Source organism: Antechinus flavipes, chromosome 1 (assembly GCF_016432865.1).
Source record: "Antechinus flavipes isolate AdamAnt ecotype Samford, QLD, Australia chromosome 1, AdamAnt_v2, whole genome shotgun sequence".
Classification (NCBI taxonomy): Eukaryota; Metazoa; Chordata; class Mammalia; order Dasyuromorphia; family Dasyuridae; genus Antechinus; species Antechinus flavipes.
The window spans coordinates 49,291,538-49,312,767 of record NC_067398.1 but is presented as its reverse complement, the minus strand read 5'-3'; the positions used below and the strand labels follow the sequence as shown (position 1 = coordinate 49,312,767).

The following is a 21,230-nucleotide window of genomic DNA, read 5'->3' as shown; positions in this document are numbered from 1 at the left end:
GAATGTTTGTATAGTAGCATATGAGGCAACCCTGGGCTTTAACTGAACAATGAAAAAGAAACTAGGAGAAAGATGAAAGGGAAGGAAAAAAGAGGTCAAAGAAAACATGGCATTTTTCTCCCAAACACTGCTAGTTGCAGAATCCAATCAGTTTCACTGGACAGTCTATTATGTGAATGTCAGTGGTCAGCACGAGGCACACATCTTAGTCTCTAGAGAGAGAACTTTCAGACAGGAAGAAAGCTCACTCCTCTCACAGCCAATCCCAAGATCAATACTTCGTGGGCTTGTGTCTCCTAACCGATCCTATACTTCCTCTTCACACACTGAGCTTTTGAATGTAGGAACGCTTGCAATTTCCCTCTTCTCCGGTCTTCAGTTAACACAGGGCCTCAGTGTACATGCTTGTTTCCTCCCCTTTAGCCCATCTAAAACAGATATTTAATGTCTGAGGTTTTTCCAAAACAATATTATCAAATAAAAATTCAATAAAATAAAATAAAATGTGTTAAGGCTTAGCGAATTACAGTGCATGGGCATCTTGTGCTAGGATTTCAGAAGTTCCAGGACCAGTCCTGACCTAACTAGCCTTGATGGGGAGGGGAAAAGAGGGCCAATGGTAAGCAGGGACACTCCTCTCTATGTTGCCAGATAACATGTTGCCTTAAGAGAAAAATCTACAAGATACCTTTCTCTAGCTCAATCAACCAACCAAGGAGCATTTAGTAAGTTTGTAATTCAGACATTTTGTTAGGATACAAAGTCAAAATTAAATAGTCCCTGCTCTCAAGGGGTTCACATTCTATCAAGGAAATAAAATATACACCTGAATCTTCAAAAATAAATACAAAGTAAATGTATATTTACTATATTTCAGAGGGCAATAGCAGCTGAAGGAAGTCTCTGCTCTCAAGGGTTTACATTCTATCAGGGAAACAAAATATACACATGTGAATCTTCAAAATTAAATACAAAATAAATGTATATTTACTATATTTTAGGGGGCAATAGCAGCTGGAGGAAGTCTCATTTAGAGGTCTCATTGGAGACTGGTGACTTGGAAATTCTCCCACATCCTCCCACTCAATCCCTTCAGGAGCTACACCAGAACCTAAAGTCTCATTTAAGAGGTAATTTATAAACTTGGAAGGAAGTTAGGGATTCTAATAGACGGCATTGAGGAGAGAGTGCACCACAGACCAAGGTAAGATATGGAGACAGGAGGTAGAATCTTACAATAGAAGAATAATGAGAAGTCCAATTGAGCCAGACTTTAAAGTAGGGGGAGGGTCTTCACTGCTTCTAGCCCCTCCGACCAATGACTGGAATCCCAACTGGCATCATTCCTTCTATATGTAAGGATTCTTTGCACTAATAGTAAGAGACTAGACCACTTTAACACAAAACAGTTTCATATTAGCCAAAAGGAAAGATTCAGAGTTGAGGATGGATTTCTAGACATAACTTTTCCTTAGGGTTTCTTCCCAGGGCAATCTGCCACTAGATTCACAAAGAATTGGCACAATTTGACTTAATCCTGCCTTTTTCCCTTGAAAAATCAGGTGAAAGACATTATCTTTGCAGACTGAAAGCTCACTTGGTCTCCAATCCACCTGAATGGATTTCCTAGTGAACCAGGTCCAATAAAAAAGGGCAAAGTTGTATCATCTTAGAATTTTATGTATTTATTCATATAAATCAAAAATGCTGGTTTCCTCCCAGTTCTGCATTATTACTAGAATTTCTCCATTGTCCTTGGTGTCTGCTGCTCTTACAGAGTATATGATGGAGATTCAGACTGAAGCACGACCAGCATTAAAGAATTCTGAGAGACCTACCTGATTTCTTTGGATCTTATTTTCCTCATCATCGGAACTTAGTCCCATTGATTTCTAAGGTTCTTTCCTTAGAAACAGGCTACAAGTCCACCAAAAAATAACAACAACCAAAAAAACCCTAGATGGAGCTGTGTCGTACCTCATGAACTATCATAAGACACCTCTCAAAATGACTGCAGAGGATTATGTAACTGGATTCTATTTGGCTCAACCCCTTTAACCACACATCTTACCATGCCATACATCCTCCCACTCAGATCCCTCCAGGAGCTACACCAGAACCCAAGAGAAGCAGATAGATTTACATATAGGAAAAATCAGAACTCAAGGAGCAAGTGCTGAAACCCCCAAAATTCTAAGGAATTGACCAAAAACTACAATTGTTTAACCAGTACATTTAAGCTTCTGGATCTGACCCTCTTTCTGATGGCCAAGAGAAGGGTTAATGGAAGAAATAAGGTCTCCTTATTCATTGGTGAAATTATGATTATCTATGGGATGGTAGAAAGAAGACCAGACTTGGTGCCAGAGGACCTGAATTCAAATTTCAGATGACTGCTTGTGTGACTTTCAGCAAATTACTTAACTGTCCTTACCCAGATAATATCTAAATTATATTGTACTTCTAAATTCAAATGTGCTTATAAATGCCTGTCAAATCTCCTCACATATTTTATTTGGTGATATTACCTTATAAATACTTTATTTTCACAGCACATGGGATCAGCAAAGATATTGATGATTCCCAGATCTGATCTTGAAGAGAATGAATACCCTTATATATGCATGACCTTGCCCCAAAGGCCTGCAGTTGTTGATATTGAAGAAATATCTCATGAAAAAGTGTACGTTTCAACTGTGGAGCCTTAAGTTGACTCAAAAACCCACAGATGCCAACTTTTGCTTACTGACATGCCTCCCCACCCCCACAATCCCTGGAATTTTCATGGTCTGGCCTAGGTCTTAATGACCTAATTATCAATCAACACATTTATATAGCCATATATGAATGTGCATATATGTTTATATACATATATACACATACACACACACACACACACACAAGTAGGCATGTGTCTTTATATATACCAATATACATACATTTATAAGGACATTTATAAACAACATAGGTATAAATTTATATTGTAAAAGTGTGTATATAGTATGCATTTATATATGTACATATGCAAAATGTTTTGCAAATGCAATTACTGTCCCACTTTACAGGTAGAAGAATTTTACTTTCGACTTATTTGATGACTATTTCACCAAATAAAATATGTGAGATTTTACAGGTATTTATATTCATAATGGACTTGTCCAAAGTCATACAGTTAATAAGTGCTTGAGGCTGAATTTGAATCCAGATCTTTTTGCCTCTGGTCCAGCAGTGCTCTATCCACCAAACCATCTAGCTGCCTTAATTAATCAAAAAAAAATCTTCAAAAGACAGTATGGTAACATTTGACTTTTCCTGACCCCATTTTGAGTTTTCTTGACAAAAATATTGAAGTGGTTTGCCATTTGTTTTTTCAGGTCATTTTACAGATGAAAAATAGAGGCAAAGAGGATAAAGTGATTTGCTCTGGGCCATACACCTAATAAGTGTCTGAAGCCAGATTTTGAACTCAGGAAAATGAGTCTTCCTGACTCCAGGATTGGCTCTCTATTGAATGTGCCACCCAGCTGCCGGAGACAAAGATGATGCTACTCAGGTTGGAGAACCAGGAGAAAAGTTGAAAATTCATGGAAGAGGGAAAGTCTAGGAAGAGGAGTCATCTGGAGGAGGAAATAGTATCAAACACTGCAGAGAAATAAAGGAGGGTTGAGAAAAACTAGTGAATTTAATGAGATATCATTGGCAACATGGGCATGTTAGAATGTAAAGGATTGAGAAGCAAATGGGAAGTACAGAAATTAAGGTAATGATTTTATACAGGTTTTTTTTCTAGGTGTGTAGATATGAAAGTAAGGAGAGAGAGCAATAGCTTGAAGAGATGGTAGATTCTTTAATGGTGTGGGATATCTGAATGTGTTTCAAGGTAGCAAATGAGCCAATGACTAAAGAAAGATTAAAAATTACAAAAATATGATCTAAGGGAGTGAGATCCCAGGGAAAATGGAAGAAATGATTTTTTAAAAACACAAATATAGCATTTACAAATTCAAGTAGAACTACCCATCCTTTAAGACTGGACCAAAGAAAGAAAGAAGAAGAGGTGATGTTGAAGCAGGGTTGAGATCTGGAATTAAAAAGAAAACAGTCAAAACATAACTCAGTTTTCTTGATGAAACATGAAGCAAGGTCTTTTTCTGAGAAGGGAGGAAGGGAACAGTATAGGTGACTCGAGAGAAATTTGTAATAGATGCTATGGAAATGATGAATCAATCTGAAAAGATTAAAGAAATTCCTGTGCAACAGTAAGACCCTAGTTGAGATATGATGGTGTAAATACATAATGGATTTAAGTCCATGTTGTTGTATGGTTTCCTCTAGCAGCATTTAGTAGTGCTCTCTCATGAAGAAAAAAAAGGTGGAGAAAAGTGAGAATAATCAGATGTTGGAGTTTGGAAAGAGATCAGGAGGAAAAGACCAAGGGAGTATTTAAGTGTAAAGGGCCTTTTTTCACCAGAGTAAGCAAAATCTATTTACCAATGTGAATAATCGACTTATCTATCACTGGAGTTTTGCAAAAGGCACCACCATGTTGGTCCTAATATAGGTGCTACCCATTAAAACAAAATTTCTTCAAAATAAAAAAACAAAGAAATATGCTTTTAAAAATTACACAAAATGACCAATTAAATATATATATTTACTGTGAAGGTTGATTGTTTTCTTTTAAATTTAAGTATTCAAATTAAAACAAAATGGTTATGCCTTAGTACATGTTGGCTTCCCAGTTAATAAACTCCACAACTCCCATAATCTTCCTTTTCACAAAAGGCTGCTTCTATCCAATGATATTATCATATGCAACTGTCCTATGTCCATGATTCCATTTCTGAAATAGTTGCGACAATAATCTCTCTACCTTTATCTCTCTCTGATTTAATTAAACATTTATTAAATATTTACTATGCATAAAAATAAGAAGTAGAAATATGGCATAATGAATAAGGTGCCAGGCTCAGAGTCAAGACCTGAGTTCAGGTCCTAGCCCTGAAACATTCTGCCTGTGTGATGTGGAGAAAGACAAATTCTGAGTGCCCCCCCCCCCCAGCAACATAAAAGATTCTAAACTACAAAGAAGCTGTCAGTTTGGACAAAGAGAAGAAATTTACTCACCAAGAGATTCCTTCACCAGTGAAAAATGAACAAATAAAATACATTTAAAATGCTACATTAGGAATATAAAGATGAGAATAAAACAATCCTTGTCCTCTAGAAGCTTACTTTCAACTTAAGTAGTTATGTCTGCTTTGCCAATCTCACAGAATTATTGTGGGAATAAAATAACAGATGTGAAAAGTTTAAAGTCTTATATAACTGTCAGGTGTTGGTGATTATATTCAGAGAACAATAAAGAATTTTTAATAAAGATGATCACTAAGGAACAATAATGTCCCCTAGGCTGTCTGAAGCAGCAAGCTGGCTGCTAGCCATGGTGCTGACGAGGCCAGCCGATCCCCAGAGAAGATCACTGGCCAAGGTGCTGATTCATCTAAGCCCCAGGCATTTTGACACCTGTGCATATTAGGTAAATAAACTATTCTTTCAATGCAACAGTTGCTGCTGACGGCAGAGGAAGAGAAGATAGTGGTGTGTGTATATAAGCTATAATACAGGCAAAAACAAAAATTGAGAAGTTCCAACTTTTGCTGATTATACTGCATACACTCTCAGGCCTTTCTTCAGTAGTGTTATTTCTGTAAGCACAAAAAGGAAAGCAAGGCAGTTGAGCTATGGTGTTGGAAAATAAGAGCTTTGGGTAATAACAAGAACCATTGTAGCACTCAGCCTGCCTATAATAAGCAGATAAAAAAGAGGAGAGCCAGTACTTCTGGGCTGCTGTTCAGAGGCTGAACCATCATACTCTTGAGAATTTCATCTCAAAGGAAAAGAGTGATGAATCCTCTTTGTTGGTAGTATGTTGCCCTTATGTGGCTTTTCCTATGTGTCTATATCATTTGTCCCTCGGAATATCTTACATGCCAGGTCATGCTTAGAATTTCTTGAATAAATCCTTGGGCACAAGGACCACTGAAGGACATAAGCAAGGCTGAATCTGTGAAGTAATATCTGGGCAGCATCCACTCAAATATATGCATCTGAGAACATCCTCTCTTTGAGTAAAGTGAGATTACTCTTTCAACATGATTACTAGCTTCATAAAGTTTCAGAGCCTTACAGTTACTTTTCATCCTCTCAGTAGAACACATCCAATCTGTCACCAAACACTATCAATTTCCCCTTCTATTTACCCCCTTCCTTTCTAATTCTTCAGTCAAAAAAAAAAGCAGGTCTATGACCTCATCAACTTACATCACTATTATTGCCACAGTCTCCTGATCTTAGTTGTCAATAGCTACTCCATTTGCAAATGGGTCTTTTTTCTGCATATGAACCTTCAGAGCTAAATAGAATGTTTCCCAAATATCATTATGTGGAGCACACAAAGTCCCAAATAGGGGCATTTTGACCCAGAACAAAAATATTAATGTTACCCTAATATAATAATTATCCAAAATTAACGGTTCAAAGGGAGTTCTGACATCATGTAAATTTACCCAAGTGTAAATTAATATTCAATGCTACTAAAATGATTTTAGTACACAGAAAATCAAGTACAAACTTGTACTTAACAAAAACTTTTATTACTACATGGTATAGCTTATTGTGATGATACAATGATGGTTTCTCTGAGCAGGATATGGCTGGGAAATGTACAAAGCTGGCCTAAAGTGCTAACACATTGGGAAAACAAGATGAAACATACCAAAAAGTCAGCTCTCCACTACTGTCAGGGTCTTGCCTCCCCATCCAGTTTTAACCTAATGTGCTGAATCTGCACTCTTGCAAAAGTGTTTTATATTTATTTAATTTACTGGATTTCAGAACTCTGAGAAAGTACTAATAATGAACTGCCTTTTGGTTTATGTTTGCTTGGCTCTATACCTAGATTCCACAAGACTTTCCCCAAGAAGTAATTGCCCCCATAATCTCCTAATTAATATCACATGTCATACTCTATTCTCATGTGAGATAAAGATACTGTCATATCAAAGGAAGACTCAAATTAGAGGATGATATGTTTAAGAGTTGGAAGGAAAGTTAGAGGCCACAGAGTCCAATTCACTCATTTTACAAATAAAAACATTAGGACAACAGGTAAGTTAAGTGACTTTTCAAGAATCACACAGTTAAGCGTCTGAGATAGTACCTGAACCTAGGTCTTCAAGACTCTAAATATGTCTACCACACCATGTGTGTTCATGTGTTTAGTCATTTCAATCATATTTGACTCATCATGATCCCATTTGGGTTGTCTTGGCAAAAGTACTAGAATACTTGGAAAAGTACTGCTCCAACTCATTTTATATAGATTTTACATATATTTTATGTACATATGTTTACTGAGGTAAACATGATTAAGTGACTTGCCCAGGGTAACACAACTAGTAAATGTCTATTGCTTCATTTGAACTCAGATCTTCTTCACTCCTGACCCAACACACTATTCACTGCTCTACCTGATTGCCCCACCATGCTGTCTCTCAAATATATTCTGATAAAAGGAATAAGAAATGAATACATTAACATCATAATATGCATTAATATTATATGAGGTCATTTTCCTAAAGGCAAATTGAAGCAAAAAGTCAGCTAGAACACAGCATAGCTAATAAAGCAGTGTTTGATAATGAGATTGCCAGAGCTAGCTCAGAGTTTCAGAGGCTCCGAAGGAAAGTGTGGAAGAGAAGAGGTATTAGACTGACCAGAAAGTTGAAGATTTATGGAGTCATTGTGCTGATCTCATAATTATGTGCCTTTGAAACTTGGGCAGTTTACCAGCACCCTGCCAAGAAACTGATTTGCTTCCATTTAAATTGTCTTAGGAAGATTCTGAAGATTGCCTGATAGGATAATATACCAGACATTGAAGTCCTTTCTTGAACTTAACTGCCAAGCATTCCAACTCTACCACAGAGAGCACAACTCCACTGAAATGTCCACATTGTTCAAATGCCAAATGTACATGTGCCAAAAAACAATTATTTTATGGAGAACTTACACAGGACAAGTGCTCACAAGGTAGTCAGAAAAAGAGAGACACTTTCAAGGTCTCTCTTAAGAACTTTAGAATTGATTGTATGACATGGGAGACACTGGCACAGGACCGCCCAGCATGACATGCCTTCATCAGAGAAGGTTCTGTGCTCTATGAACAAAGCACAGTTGAATTAGCCCAAAAGAAATACAAGATGTGTAAAATTAGAGAATGTACCCCAAGTGTTCATATGGATTATTTATGTCTGACCTATGGCAGAGCATTACAAACAGGTATTAGTCTGATTAGCCACAGTCAGACATGCTGTTTGGTTTTCTTCAAGTACAAAGGACAACAACCAACAACCACTGAGCACTTAAGTAATAATGTGTATGGTAGGGCCCTATTGGAAATGCCCCCCCAAAAAGTATAAAACATGATTCTTGATCTTGAAAGGGTTTTTGTCTACTTAAGAAGACAGAGGAATAGGAAGAGGAAAAAGGGAGACCAAAGAACTGAGAGAGGAAAAGACTGTAATAACTGGGTGGTGTGGGATAAGTAGAGAACTAGGTTTAGAGTGAGTCCTAAGTTGAAATCCTTCCCCTGATGCTGGTTCACTGTGTATCTTGGGATAATTCCCTTCATCTTCCCTACTCCAGTTCTTCAAGCAACAACAACAACAATAATAATAATAGCACCTACCTCACAGAGTTATTGTGAGGATTAAATGAAATAACATATGTAAAGTTCTTTGGAAACCATAAAACACTATATAAATGTTAGTAACGATGATGATCAATTTAGTTCATTGAGATTTTGCCTAGCCTTAAGTTTATCATCATCTCTCCGGAATAAAACTAAGTATGACTGTAAAATTAAAAGAGGCATTGAAGGAAAACATCTTTAATTGCTTAATGTACAAGGATAGAAACAAGCCCTATGCCTCCAACCAAAAAGAATTTAATAGCTCCTTTTTCTCATGGGACATCTCCAATGATATTAAAATGGCATTTGGACACAACTATAAAATTCTTAATGATAAACTAGAAGTTTTAAGCTTTAATCTAAAAGTCATATTGAACCAATAGTTGGACATCATACCTAAAAATACCTTGTTTTCCTCCAAGCAATTTGCATCAAGCATAAAGACATCAAGGAGAAGACTGTGGCTAACCATGATAAGAGATTTACAGGCATCCTAAAATCAAAGGTAAATAAGAAGAACGTGTAGCAATTGACATCTACATGATAATTCTTTTAGTTACTGTAAAATTATAACAGTTTAGTAAAATTTCCCCCCCAAAAAAAATCCATGTGGTATTAATAAGACACCAAAACAATCCCCATAAGCTAACTATAGAAAGGTTAACACTATTCACCAAAATGGAAAGGAGGATTGATGTTAGAAGATAAAAAATAAGTCCAAAACCTATAGAAAGAGTTTTGGAACCAAAAAATCATTTCACAGAGCAATCATAAAGGCTAATAAGGTACACATCATAGAATTTGTCAAATGAAATTGAACATGGTTTACCTCTAGATGAAACCTATAAAACAGCCAAGATAGAAGGTGAAATTAAAAAGCACTCTATAGGTGATAGCTACATGAAATCATCCAATGTGTCAACAAATAAGATTTGAACAAATAGCTGAGTGACATGGATGTCTATGCAAACAGAGAGACACTAGAGAGCAATTCAAGACTAAGCTATTGGCCCAGAAATTACCAAGGTATATTCTTAAGGAGTCCAACTTGGTGATTAATATCAACCATGCAAAGAAATAGTAGAAACTGTAGACAATTTTGGCTGCTGTAAGCCACAGGCTATAAAATTTTAGGGCCTACCAAATACCTTGCAAATATGACCTAATAACCAAAATTATAGGGTAGCTAGATAGCACAGTGAATAGACCATCAGATTTGGAGTCAAGAAGACAATTTCTTGACTTCAAATCTGGCCTTAGATACTTACTAACCTTGTTCCTTATATGTAAAAATGATCTGGAGAAGGAAATGGCAAATCACTCTAATATCTTTGTGAAGAAAACTGAAAAAAAGGTTAGAAAGAGTAGGACATGACTGAAATGACTGGACAACTAACTATCTAAAATTATATATCAACATCTTACTATCTTTTTTGAGTTGAGATGAAAAATACCAATATTAATAATTACAATGAAAATAATAACCAGCATTTAGTGTTCCTTGACATTTGCAATGCATTTTACAAATATTATCTCAATTGGCCCTCATAACAATCCTATTTTACCTCCATTTTATAAATGAGAAAACTGAGAGAAGCAAAGGTTAAGTGACTTGGCCAGGGTCACATAGTGAAGAAGTATCTGAAGTCAAATTTGAATTTTGTCTCAATGTCGACTGCACCACCTACCTACCTAAGTACAATATCTTGGAACCAGACCATTTTCACATATTTAACTGTGGGCAGCAATCACTTGGATGTGATCCCCAAAATCTTGAGCACATGTTAATAGATGTTATCTTACCAAATATTTATAATCTTCAAGAGGATTGGAAGGAAGAGCTTTCAAAATATAAAATCCAAGCAGGGAAGAAGAAAAGTATTTGGAACCAGAATGAATTCCTGTTGTTTTGTCTACTAATTGTACTGTTATGCTTGTAATGAGGCTACTGGAGATACACTTAAGACCTAGCACTTTATTCAACTATAAAATGTGCTGGTTTGAAAGCTTATCTCAGAAAGACGATTGAGGCCAGTTCCAATGATCTTGTGATGAGGAGAACCATCTACATCCAGAGAGAGGACTGTGGGAACTGAGTGTGGTTCACAACATAGCATTTTCACTCTTTTTGTTGTTGTTTGCTTGTGTTTTGTTTTCTTACTCATTTTCTTTCCTTTTTGATCTGATTTTTCTTGTGCAGCCAGATAATTGTATAAATATGTTTACATATATTGGATTTAACATATATTTTTAACATGTATAACATATATTGTATTGCTTGCCATCTAGGGAAAGGGGTTGGGGGAAGTAGGGAAAATTTGGAACACAAGGCTATGCAAGTGTCAATGTTGAAAAATTATCCATCCATATGTTTTGAAAATGAAAAGCTTTAATAAAAAAAATACCCAAGGGGAAAAAAAAAAGAAGAAAGCTATCTTAGCTTGATGAGGTGCAGCAGAGGAAAAAAAATCACACACAAAAAATTAATGTGCTGTCCTGCACCAACGAGGATACATTTACTCAAATGACTTTTGTTCATCTTGTACAACTCAGCTACAAATATGTTCAGTTCTCCATCAATCCTTCCTGACCTCCAGGGCAGAGCCCAGGAGGAAAGCTCAGAATTGAAAGAAATTCTTTCCTATCAAATAAGCCTTCCTGTCATCAAGAAAGACAACACCAAGTTCCCTAGCTCTATCCTATGCCATCTCTGCTGTTGGTCTTTGTGATGTGATTGCAGGGGTAGTTTTAAAAGAGAGGGTGGCACAGTGGATAGAATAACAATCCTGGAGTCCAGAACACCTGGTTTTAAGTCTTGCCACGGTATATAAAATGCTGGGATCACACCTCTGATGCTTTATCTCCATATGAACTTGGACAAGTCATTTAATGCCAACAGGCCTCAGTTTCCTTAAGTGTAGAAGGAGGAATTCAGACTAAAAGGCCTCCTTCCTAATTGTAGATCTAGAATCCTTTTAGCCTTAAATATACTAGCAATATAGTTAGGGCAGAGTTCTCTGTCAGTGCAATTTCTAAGACTAGGTTAGAGGTAAGAAAGAAAGGGAAAGGGAATGAATATTTACATTTTTTGTTGCTCTTCAGTCATTTTTAGTCTTGTCTAACTCTTCAGACCTCATTTGGGGTTTTCTTGGTAGACACTGGAGAGATCTGCCTTTTATTTCTCCAGCTCATTTTATAAATGAGGAAACGGAGGCAAATGGTGATTGATTTACACAGGTTCATACTGTAGTGTCTACAGCCAATTTTGAACTCAGGTAAATGAGTCATCCTGACTCCAGGCCCAGCATTCTATTCATTGCACCAACTAGCTGCCCAGAAACAATTGTATGTGTCCCACTGTACCTAAGGACTAATATGATCTCATTTGATCAACAACCCTGGAAGGGAGGTGCTATTTTTATTCCCATTTGAAAGTTGAGAAAACTGAGGGAGACATGTTAAGTGACTTGCACAGGGTTACATAACTAATAGGTGTCAGGAGCCAGATTGAACTCAGGTCTTCCTACGCCAGGTCCAATGGCATCTGAGACAAGGTTGCCAAGCTTAATCAGGGGAGGGAATTTCTACCATGCAAAGTCCCCGTATCTGAATTCAGTTTGTTGTTGTTTCAGACCCTATCAACACAGGGAGCTCCTGGAGTGCAAACTCCCTCCAGTGATGAAGATCAGCGGCTTCTCCATTATCTATGGTCTCAGAGAACTTCTTGGGGCTAGTGGGAAGGTGAATAACTTATCCCCTCTTTCTCACACCTAATTAGCTTTAGAGATGAGATTTGGTAACTGGACTGCACTTTCTACCAATCACAACTAAATCCAAGGGGTTTTTCTTTCTTTGTTTTAAACTTTTTAAAGTGATATTTCATTTTCTTCTTTTTTTTTTTACATTTTAAATTCTATATTCTATATTAATCACAAATTAATGTGACGCAGGATAGGTCAGTTGTCCAAGCCCCAGTCTGGCTACGAGTAAAAATGGTGATCTTCAGATTAGCCTATAGATAATAAATTTTTACAATGACTGCAACTCATCTAGAATGTCAACCAAGTTATTGAATATTTCCTAACTGTAACTAAATCATAGGATTTAAATCTAGACAGGTTAAAGTTATTTAAATCTTAAGCTACTGACCCTGGAATCACAGGATTTAGACATGAACAGGTCTTTAGATCATTAAATCTAATCCCTTTTTTCTTTTCTTTTCTTTTTTTTTTTTTTTTTTTTTTTTTTTTGCTGAGGCAATTGAGGTTAAGTGACTTGCCTAGGGTCACACAGCTAGGAAGTGTTAAGTGCCTGAGGATAGATTTGAACTCTGGTCCTCCTGACTTCAGGGGTGATGCTCTATCTGCACCGCCTAACTGCCCCTCCTTTCTTTTCTAAATGAAGAAACTAAGTCCAGAAAAGGGAAGTTCAAGGTCATATAAACCCTTCCAAACACAGTGGTCTTTGCACAACATCATGCTGCTTCCCACTGATGAAATTACAGCTTTTGCTCAATGTATCTCTAAGATCAAAAACAAACTTTAGGTATTTTAAACCCTCTATACCCTTATGTTAATTTAACTCCCCAGCCTTCTTACACATTACTTCCCTTCACTTATGCTGTGGTCCAGTCAACTGTCTTACTGTTCCACCATATACAATGTTCCATCTCTCACCTGTAATTCTCATGCTGGCTGTCTCCCAGAACTTGAATGCTCTTCTTTCTCATCACCTCTTAGAATTCCTGACTTTCATTACAAACTCAGCATTTTAAAAATCAATTTAATTTAAACATTTTTTAATTTTAAAAATTAAAAAAAAAAACTCAGATTTAACATTTCTTTCGGTCTTTCCAGGTCTTCCCAAAATGCTAATATCTCCCCCTCTAAATTGACTTTGTGTCTAATCTATATGTGTTTTGTATATACCTATAAGCACATATAACTCCAATTAGAATATAAGATCTCCAAAGGCAGGGAGAATTTTTACTTTGTCTTTGTATTCCAAGCACTTAGCATAGTGCTTAACATATGTTAATCAGTTGGTAAATGCTTTTTGAGAAGTTGATTAATATAAAGATGAAAAATGGTACAGTCTTTGTAAGATTTGTAAAATTATAAACTCTCAAAGAGCTTATACTCTAATAAAAGGGATGAAATGCATACTAGTAAGACATTATGAAGAATAGATTAAGAGCAAAGTAGAGATACAGACAACAATCTTTTATTTGAAATGGGGTAAACTCCAAGAATGGTCTTATGGAGGGGGGTAAACTTGAGCATCCTTCCCTTAAAGGGAAATTATTTCTACAGGTAGAGATATGGATAGAGTATATTCCAAACATGGGAACTGAGGGAGTAGAATATAGGATGACATTAGAGAACAGCTAAGAGTCTAATTTGGCTAAAATATCAAATGTATAGAGGAGAAAAGAAAGAAAAGAAGTAGGATCAAATCAAAAAATGGAAAGCTTTAAATGCCCAGCTAACGAGTGTGAAACTTTCTTAGAAACAAGGGCAGATGTCTCAAGATTTCTGAGTATGGTTGGTAACATGGTAAACATTGTGCTTGTAGCAGCCCTTTTTGTAGTGGCAAGGAACTGGAAATTGAGAGGATGCCCATCAGTTGGAGAATGGTTGAATAAGTTACGGTAAATGAATGTTATGAAATATTTTTTATAAGAAACGATCAGCAGGATTTCAGAAAGGCTTGGGAGAAACTTACATGAACTGATGCTAAGTAAAGTGAGTAGAATCAAGAGATTATTATACACAGCAACAGCAAGATTATATGATGATCAATTATGATGGCCTTTTCAATACTGACATGATTCAGGCCAGTTCCAATGATCCTGTACTGAAGAGAGCCATTTGTACCCAGAAGGAAGACTGTGGGGACTGAGTCTGGATTACAACATAGTATTTTCACCTTTTTTGGTGTTGTTTATTGGCATCTTATTTTCTTTCTCATTTTTTTCTTTTTGATCTGATTTTTCTTGTGCAACATGATAATTGTGGAAATGTGTATAGAAGAACTGAACATGTTTAACATATATTGGATCATTTGCTATCTAGAAGATCTAGGGAGGAGGAAAGGGAGGGAGAAAAAAAATGGAAAATAACATTTTGCAAGGCTAAATGTTGAAAATTATCTATGCATATATTTTGAAAATAAAAACTTTAATTTAAAAAAGTTAATGGGAAAATGGAGGGAAAGAAGGTTATTTTGGCAGCTGTGTGAAAGATAAATTGATGTAGGGAAGAGGGTAGATACATAGGGAGATCAATTAGGAAACTGTTACAATAGCACAGGTGGGAGGAGATGAAGCTCTAAGCAAGGGTAATGAATAAATGAGTAGAAAGAAAAAACTAAACAAAAAATTCCATTTGCAAGCATGAGGGAAAGGAAAAGGTAGAAAATAATAACTTATGAAACACTATGTTACACTATCCTAAACATTATAAATATTATCTCGTTTGATTCTCACAATTAGGTACTGAGAAGTGGGTACTATCATAAACCCCCATTTTATAATTGAGCAGTAAAGGTTACAACTTGCCCAGAGTCACCAAGCTAGTAAGTGTCTGAGGCTAGATTTGAACTCAAGTTTTCCTGGTTCTAAACAACAGCACCCTAGCCACTGAAATACCCAGTGTCTCCAATAAACAAGATGAGGAAACTGATAGAAAAGGAATATTGGGGGAGCAAAAATAACCCCATGGGTCCAGGAGAAGAGCAGATTAAAGTCCTAGCTTACTGGGGAATGGTTAAGAGATGTAGGAATTAATGGAATTATAAAATCAGAGATATTAAGAGGGTACCCAAACCAATATCCTCATTTTTCAGGTTAAAAAAAAAGAGGCTTATCAGGATTAAGTGATCTGCCAAAGACATTCAGGTAGTAAACTGAAGAGGTATGATTTGAGCTCAGATCCTCTGACATAAGAATCTATGTTCTTTTCACTACACCACATGACCTATAAACTTAGATCTTAAAAACAAAATGCAGATGCCAACTTATATTTCGAATTCTATTGAATCTCTGGTAAACAGTCATTCAGTCTCTACTTGAAGACCTCCAGTGATGGGAATTTGCAATCATCCAAGACAGCCCATTTCCCAAATCTTGAAGTAGTATATAAATTTAAGGGGATGTCTCCTTCAGAATTTAACAAATTTATACTTTCTAAGTAGAGGGGACAGAGAAATTGTGGGTCTTTAAGCAACTAATTTGCAAAGCCAGGAAAGCAGCAGAGAAAACAGACTTGCATGCAGGACATAGATTGCCTCGATACCTTTTTTCACCAGCCACTCATTTGCATGTGGACAGAAGGAGAGACTTAAGAGTTAAATAATTGGGGAATCCTGAACTCCAAAGCTAATTGGTGAATATTGGACAAATGGCCATAGTCTGTTGAGAAAAATACTTAGGAAATGTACTGGGTGGTCACTGTGAATTAAAATGAGATAACTCACTAGGGGTCTACCCCTGAACCAGGAAGAGATATCAAGAAAAGGAAAAGTTATAGTTTTCTGCATTACTATCTGCTTCCTAAAAAGGAAAAAAAAAGTTTGAGCCCATCCAAGATACTAAAAATAGAATAGCTTCTGCCAAACGTAAGCTAAGTATCTTTGCCCTTTCTGAACGAATAAAACATTAAGTTGAAGGCTTCAGCTGAGTAAGACATAAAAAGTGTCAGAGAATACAGCTTCCAACAAAGAGTAAACCTAATTGAGTAAAGGAACAGCTCATCCTGGCCCAAAGTATCCCATCCTAAAAACAGTTGAGCAAGTCCAGGGTATCAACCTTTCCAACTGAAATGCTGTTCTCCATGAGGAATTAGCCCAGGTCATCCCAACCCAATAGCAGAACCATCCATAAAGCACTGAACTATGCCTGGTAGTAAATTTGTGTATTATGGTTTAGAGGCATGAAAAGACATTGCAGACCCACATTTACAGAGGCAGAAGGGACTTTGGGATCCTGCAGTTTCAGAATTCTGAGTTGCTTCAGCTGTAGGTGTTCACGGCACATCTCATTGTGAGTGTGCTTTCCATTTGCACCCAGACTTTTCCTCAAACACTGCATATATTGATAAGAGCATGACCTGGCTTTTTAGGCATAATGTATAACTACTACTCTTGCTATTCCATTTAACTAAATTCTAAGAGTTCACTGAATCAACTCAATGAACATTAATGGAAGCACATCAGCGAGGGCTTTACTTACAAAGGTTAGCACTAGAACATGATTTATCAGCTGCCTCTCTGGAGGATTCAAACCTGCAAATGCAAATTGGTAAGGGGAGAATGACCCCATGCAGCAATGCTAATTTAAATGTCATAATTATAATTAAACTCCTTTTTGTGAATTACTATACTAATAATAAATGTCTTTTTTAGACTGAGCTAAAATCTTAATCCCTGTTTCTTCCACATAAGGATTCTAGTTCTATCTTCAGAGACCAAACTAAAAAAAAAAAAAAAAAAAAAAAAAAAAAAGGAAAAGGAAAAGGAAAAAAAGGCTAAATCCTCTTCACTAAGAATCCCCTGTGCGGAGATCATTGGATCTGAGCCTTGGGTCTCTTTTTTCCCATAACCACCTGTGCTATAGATAACCTTCCTAATATGAGTGTCCAGCAAGGACAGTCACTCTAAATCGAATCACTGTGTTCAAGAGAAAACTCTCTCAGCCAACCTGTCCCTTCTACCTCAGGCTGAGGTTAGTATGGGAGACACAGCCAGAAGCAGAGGGAACAGAGTCCAGAAGGCACAAGAGATTCAGTTGGGTCCCAGCTCTGCTACTCCCTGGTTGTGTGACCTTGGAAAAATAACTCCACTCTCTGAGCTTTCCTTTCTTTTTGCTGTCAAAGAGGAATGATAATTCCTGCCCTGCCTCCTCCACCAAGTTGCTAGGAGGGAGGATCCAGTAAGATGGGAGATGAGATAGCACTTTGAAAAGCCAGAGATGTGCGTAGGGTGGTAGCAAGAGCTCCTGAATGTGTCTTCGGGGAGATATTTTTATCTTCAGTAAGTACTTTACATGGAAACTCCCTATAAAATCTTGACAGTTTCTCCCAGTATAGAAATTCCTCCCATCGCTTCATGATTTCTTCCTTAGTCACCCAGCAGTGTGATGAGGACATGGCTCCAGGGCAGACAGCCTTGCCGGGGAAGGAGAAGGATGGAGAGAAGGAGAAGCTACTTAGTAGCTGTGTGATCCTGGAAGAGGAGTTTAACTTTGTAGAGAGCGAGAGCTGCATTGGCGGGGGGAATTCTCTATACTGATGAAATCCAAGTCCAGTCCCTGTTACTGTTCCCCAACATTTGACCCTGGGGGAAAGAGTCACCAAGGCCATGCCTCTGCAGCACAAAGTCTAGAAGGTATGATCAGAGTGGGGAAACACAGAGCATGATTCTGTCACGCTACTGAAGGAACAACTCAGTGAAGCCCCAAAAGGTTAATAAACAGTGAGAACCTCACCTCTCCCTCAGAACAATAGAAAGAATATTGGCCACTGTTAGGAAACACTAACAATTAATCTATAGCCAAGTAGCATGAGAATTTGCCATCCCTTAATGTTTTCAAGCAGAGACTGAATGATTACAGATTTAAAGCTAGGAAGGTCCTTAGAGGGCATCTAGTCCAACGGCCACATTTTACAGAGAAGGAAACTGAGCCTAGGGAAAATACAGAGACTTGCAGAAAAACAAAGATAACAATAGGAGACTTTAAATCTAAGCACACATCCTATAGCTTCAAATCCTGTACCCTTTCCACCATACACTGTTGCCTCTATGTTTATTTAGTAGGTGTGCACTAAAAGCAAAAGAAGCCCTACTTCACTATCTGGGACACAAAAGAACACACCCAGCAATGGGTAGTTCTGGTACAAAGATCAAGGCCATATTTCGACTTTTCTTCTAGATCACAGAATCTGCAGGGACCTGACAGCCTGTCTCCTAACCCCAATCCTAGGACTCTATTTAAAGACTTAAAGAAAGTGATTCACCTTCTCCAGGCTCCTGTTTCCTGCTCTCTGAAATGGGGTTGGATTAGTTGTTCCAAGGCACTGTCCAGCCTTGGCAATTCTGTGATAAAGCCTTCCCACTGCACCTCTTAAAGATTACAGTTGCAAAGTTAACATTACCATAGTTCTAAAATTATCATTTAAATTTTAAAGACTCGAAGTGAAGGCTCACTCGCCCCAATTACTTTCCACACTTGATTCTGAACTAGGTAAGATACCCACAAAGCTAACCTAACACAGGGGAAAAACATGTATCTAGTCTGTTCTGTCTTTGAGTCTCTTAAAGGGAATGTGAGGAACTTGGCTGTTGACAGCAAGGAGGTTTTTCAATGAGGATAAATAATGCAATGTCTATGGACTCCAGAGACTCACAGGAAACTGAGAAGGCCTGCTTGACAGATATTGCAGGGAAGATTGCCCATCCAATACTTGAGAAAAAATGGTCATGATTAGGCCCTCACTAAAAACAGTTAAGTCAGACTGACATGAGTGAATCTCTATTCCTCAAAGTCAAAGCTCCCTCCTTCCTCCTCTTCCACAACAGCCCTTCCATCCACATAGCATTACAAAGTCAAAATTTACCTAATCTGGATTTCATTCCCATTCTCCTCTCTCTCTGCTACAGATTATCTGATAAATTGATCCTTACCAGGGAGTAAATGGGTAATGATGGTATAACATTACTCATCCCAGATAACCTATTTGCAGAAGCCTTCACTGTCTTAACCCAGAAGAATGACTCTAAAAGTAGATTTGGGGGAGGGTGGCAGGCTAGTGGATGATTGGAGGAAGAGTATTTGACACTCGCCCTAAATCATACCCAAAGTGATGGCCACCCACTCTGCTTATGGCAAGGGCCAAGCCCACCGCCATTACCCATCTTCTATCTTGCTCAATTCTTTCAATAAAAACTGGTTTGTTCAAACAAAGAATGAAGACATGAATACAGAATGAATGAAGTTTTTATAAAGCAAAAGTTGGATTTTGCTCCAAGTTACGATGGCCTCCTGGGAAACGGCTCCTCTAACTCTCACCTGGTGTCTTGGATCCTTCCCCGATGTGTCCAATCTCCAGGTACACTGCAACCTGCAAACAAGAATGTGAAGACTATGTTATTGGAAGTGAGACTCCAGACTCATCCCTTTATTATTTATTCACTCTTTCATCCAACAATCACTTATTAAATACTGACTAGGTACAAAGTCACTGTTGGAGACAATGACAAATAAGACACCATCCCTCACCTCAGAAGCTTGTAAACTAATAGGAGAGAGCAAAGAAATGGAAATGATTCACTTTAATTCAACAAGGATTTATTAAGCCCCTACTAAGTGCAAGACACTGAGTTAGGCAGAAGGGATACAAAAATGAAATAGTCCCTGATCTTAAAGAGCTTATATTCTACTTCACAAATACAACATGGAAAATGATTGGTGTCATGGGAGAGCAAACTAAACTAAAGTAGATCCGGCTTGACTTGAAGAGAAAGGACCTCTCACTTTTAAATATTTGTACCAAGAACAGAATAATTTGGCCAATTTCCCAGTGTCCCTAGTGGCAACACCAGCAAGAGACAATGGTTAATATTGCCAGGAGAACCCACATTTGCACAGCATTTGAATCAGTTGCTGAGATGCATCATCTCATCCAGAATCCCTAACAAGACCATGAAATAACATGAGGAGCCATCATGTTAAATATGAGGAATTCAAGGCTTGGAAGACCTGAGTAACTTATTAGTGACAATATTAGTATCAGGGGAGACAATATCAAGACAATAGGGTTCAGGAAGTCTAGTCTAGCACACCCACCACTCCTAGAAAAGAAGTGTCTTGTTTTAAGGTCTCTCAAGAGGCAAGTGACAGAGGCAGGATTGGAATCCAGGTTTTCTGACTCCAGATCTATGGGCTCCTGCTCCTGGAAATCTTCAAGAAAAGGCTGAGTGATTGTACAGTAGGGGAAACATTCTTATTCATGGAAAAAGTCCTTTCTCTCTCTCTCTCTCTTCTCTCTCTCTCTCTCTCTCTCTCGTTTCTTTCTGTGTGTTTCTCTCTGTCTCTCTTTGTCTCTGTCTGTCTCTCTCTTTGTCTCTGTCTCTGTCTCTCTTTCTCACACACTTTTTCCCCTTTTTCTCCCTCTCAATATCTTTTTCTGTCTCTCTGTGTCTCTCTGACTTTGTGTCTCTATCTTTCCTCTCATGTCTCGTCTCTTGTATATGTCTCTCTTCTCTCTACCTCTCTCTCTCTTTCCTCCTATTTTTTTCTGTCTGTCTGTCTCTATGTGTATGTCTCTCTTTGTCTCTCTCTCTCTCTCTCTCTCTCTCTCTCTCTCTCTCTCTCCCTCCCTCCCTCCCCCAGCCAGAATGGAAGCCCAGACATTTCAGGATCTTCCCATTATGCCATACCATAATTCATCTCCCACATCACATAAGAATTCAGTAAATA

The 21,230-nt window shown here is 37.6% G+C and overlaps 1 protein-coding gene across 8 annotated transcripts in view; it reads right to left on the bottom strand.

The window, feature by feature from the left end:
* The window catches only part of ATP2B2 (ATPase plasma membrane Ca2+ transporting 2), a 653,989-nt gene that overhangs the window by 523,782 nt on the left and 108,977 nt on the right, over positions 1-21,230 (bottom strand). For all 8 annotated transcript variants that reach the window (XM_051982255.1, XM_051982273.1, XM_051982284.1 and 5 more), the window contains exon 2: positions 19,821-19,872. The gene's annotated coding sequence lies outside the window, so the exon portion shown is untranslated. The remainder of the gene's footprint in view (positions 1-19,820; positions 19,873-21,230) is intronic.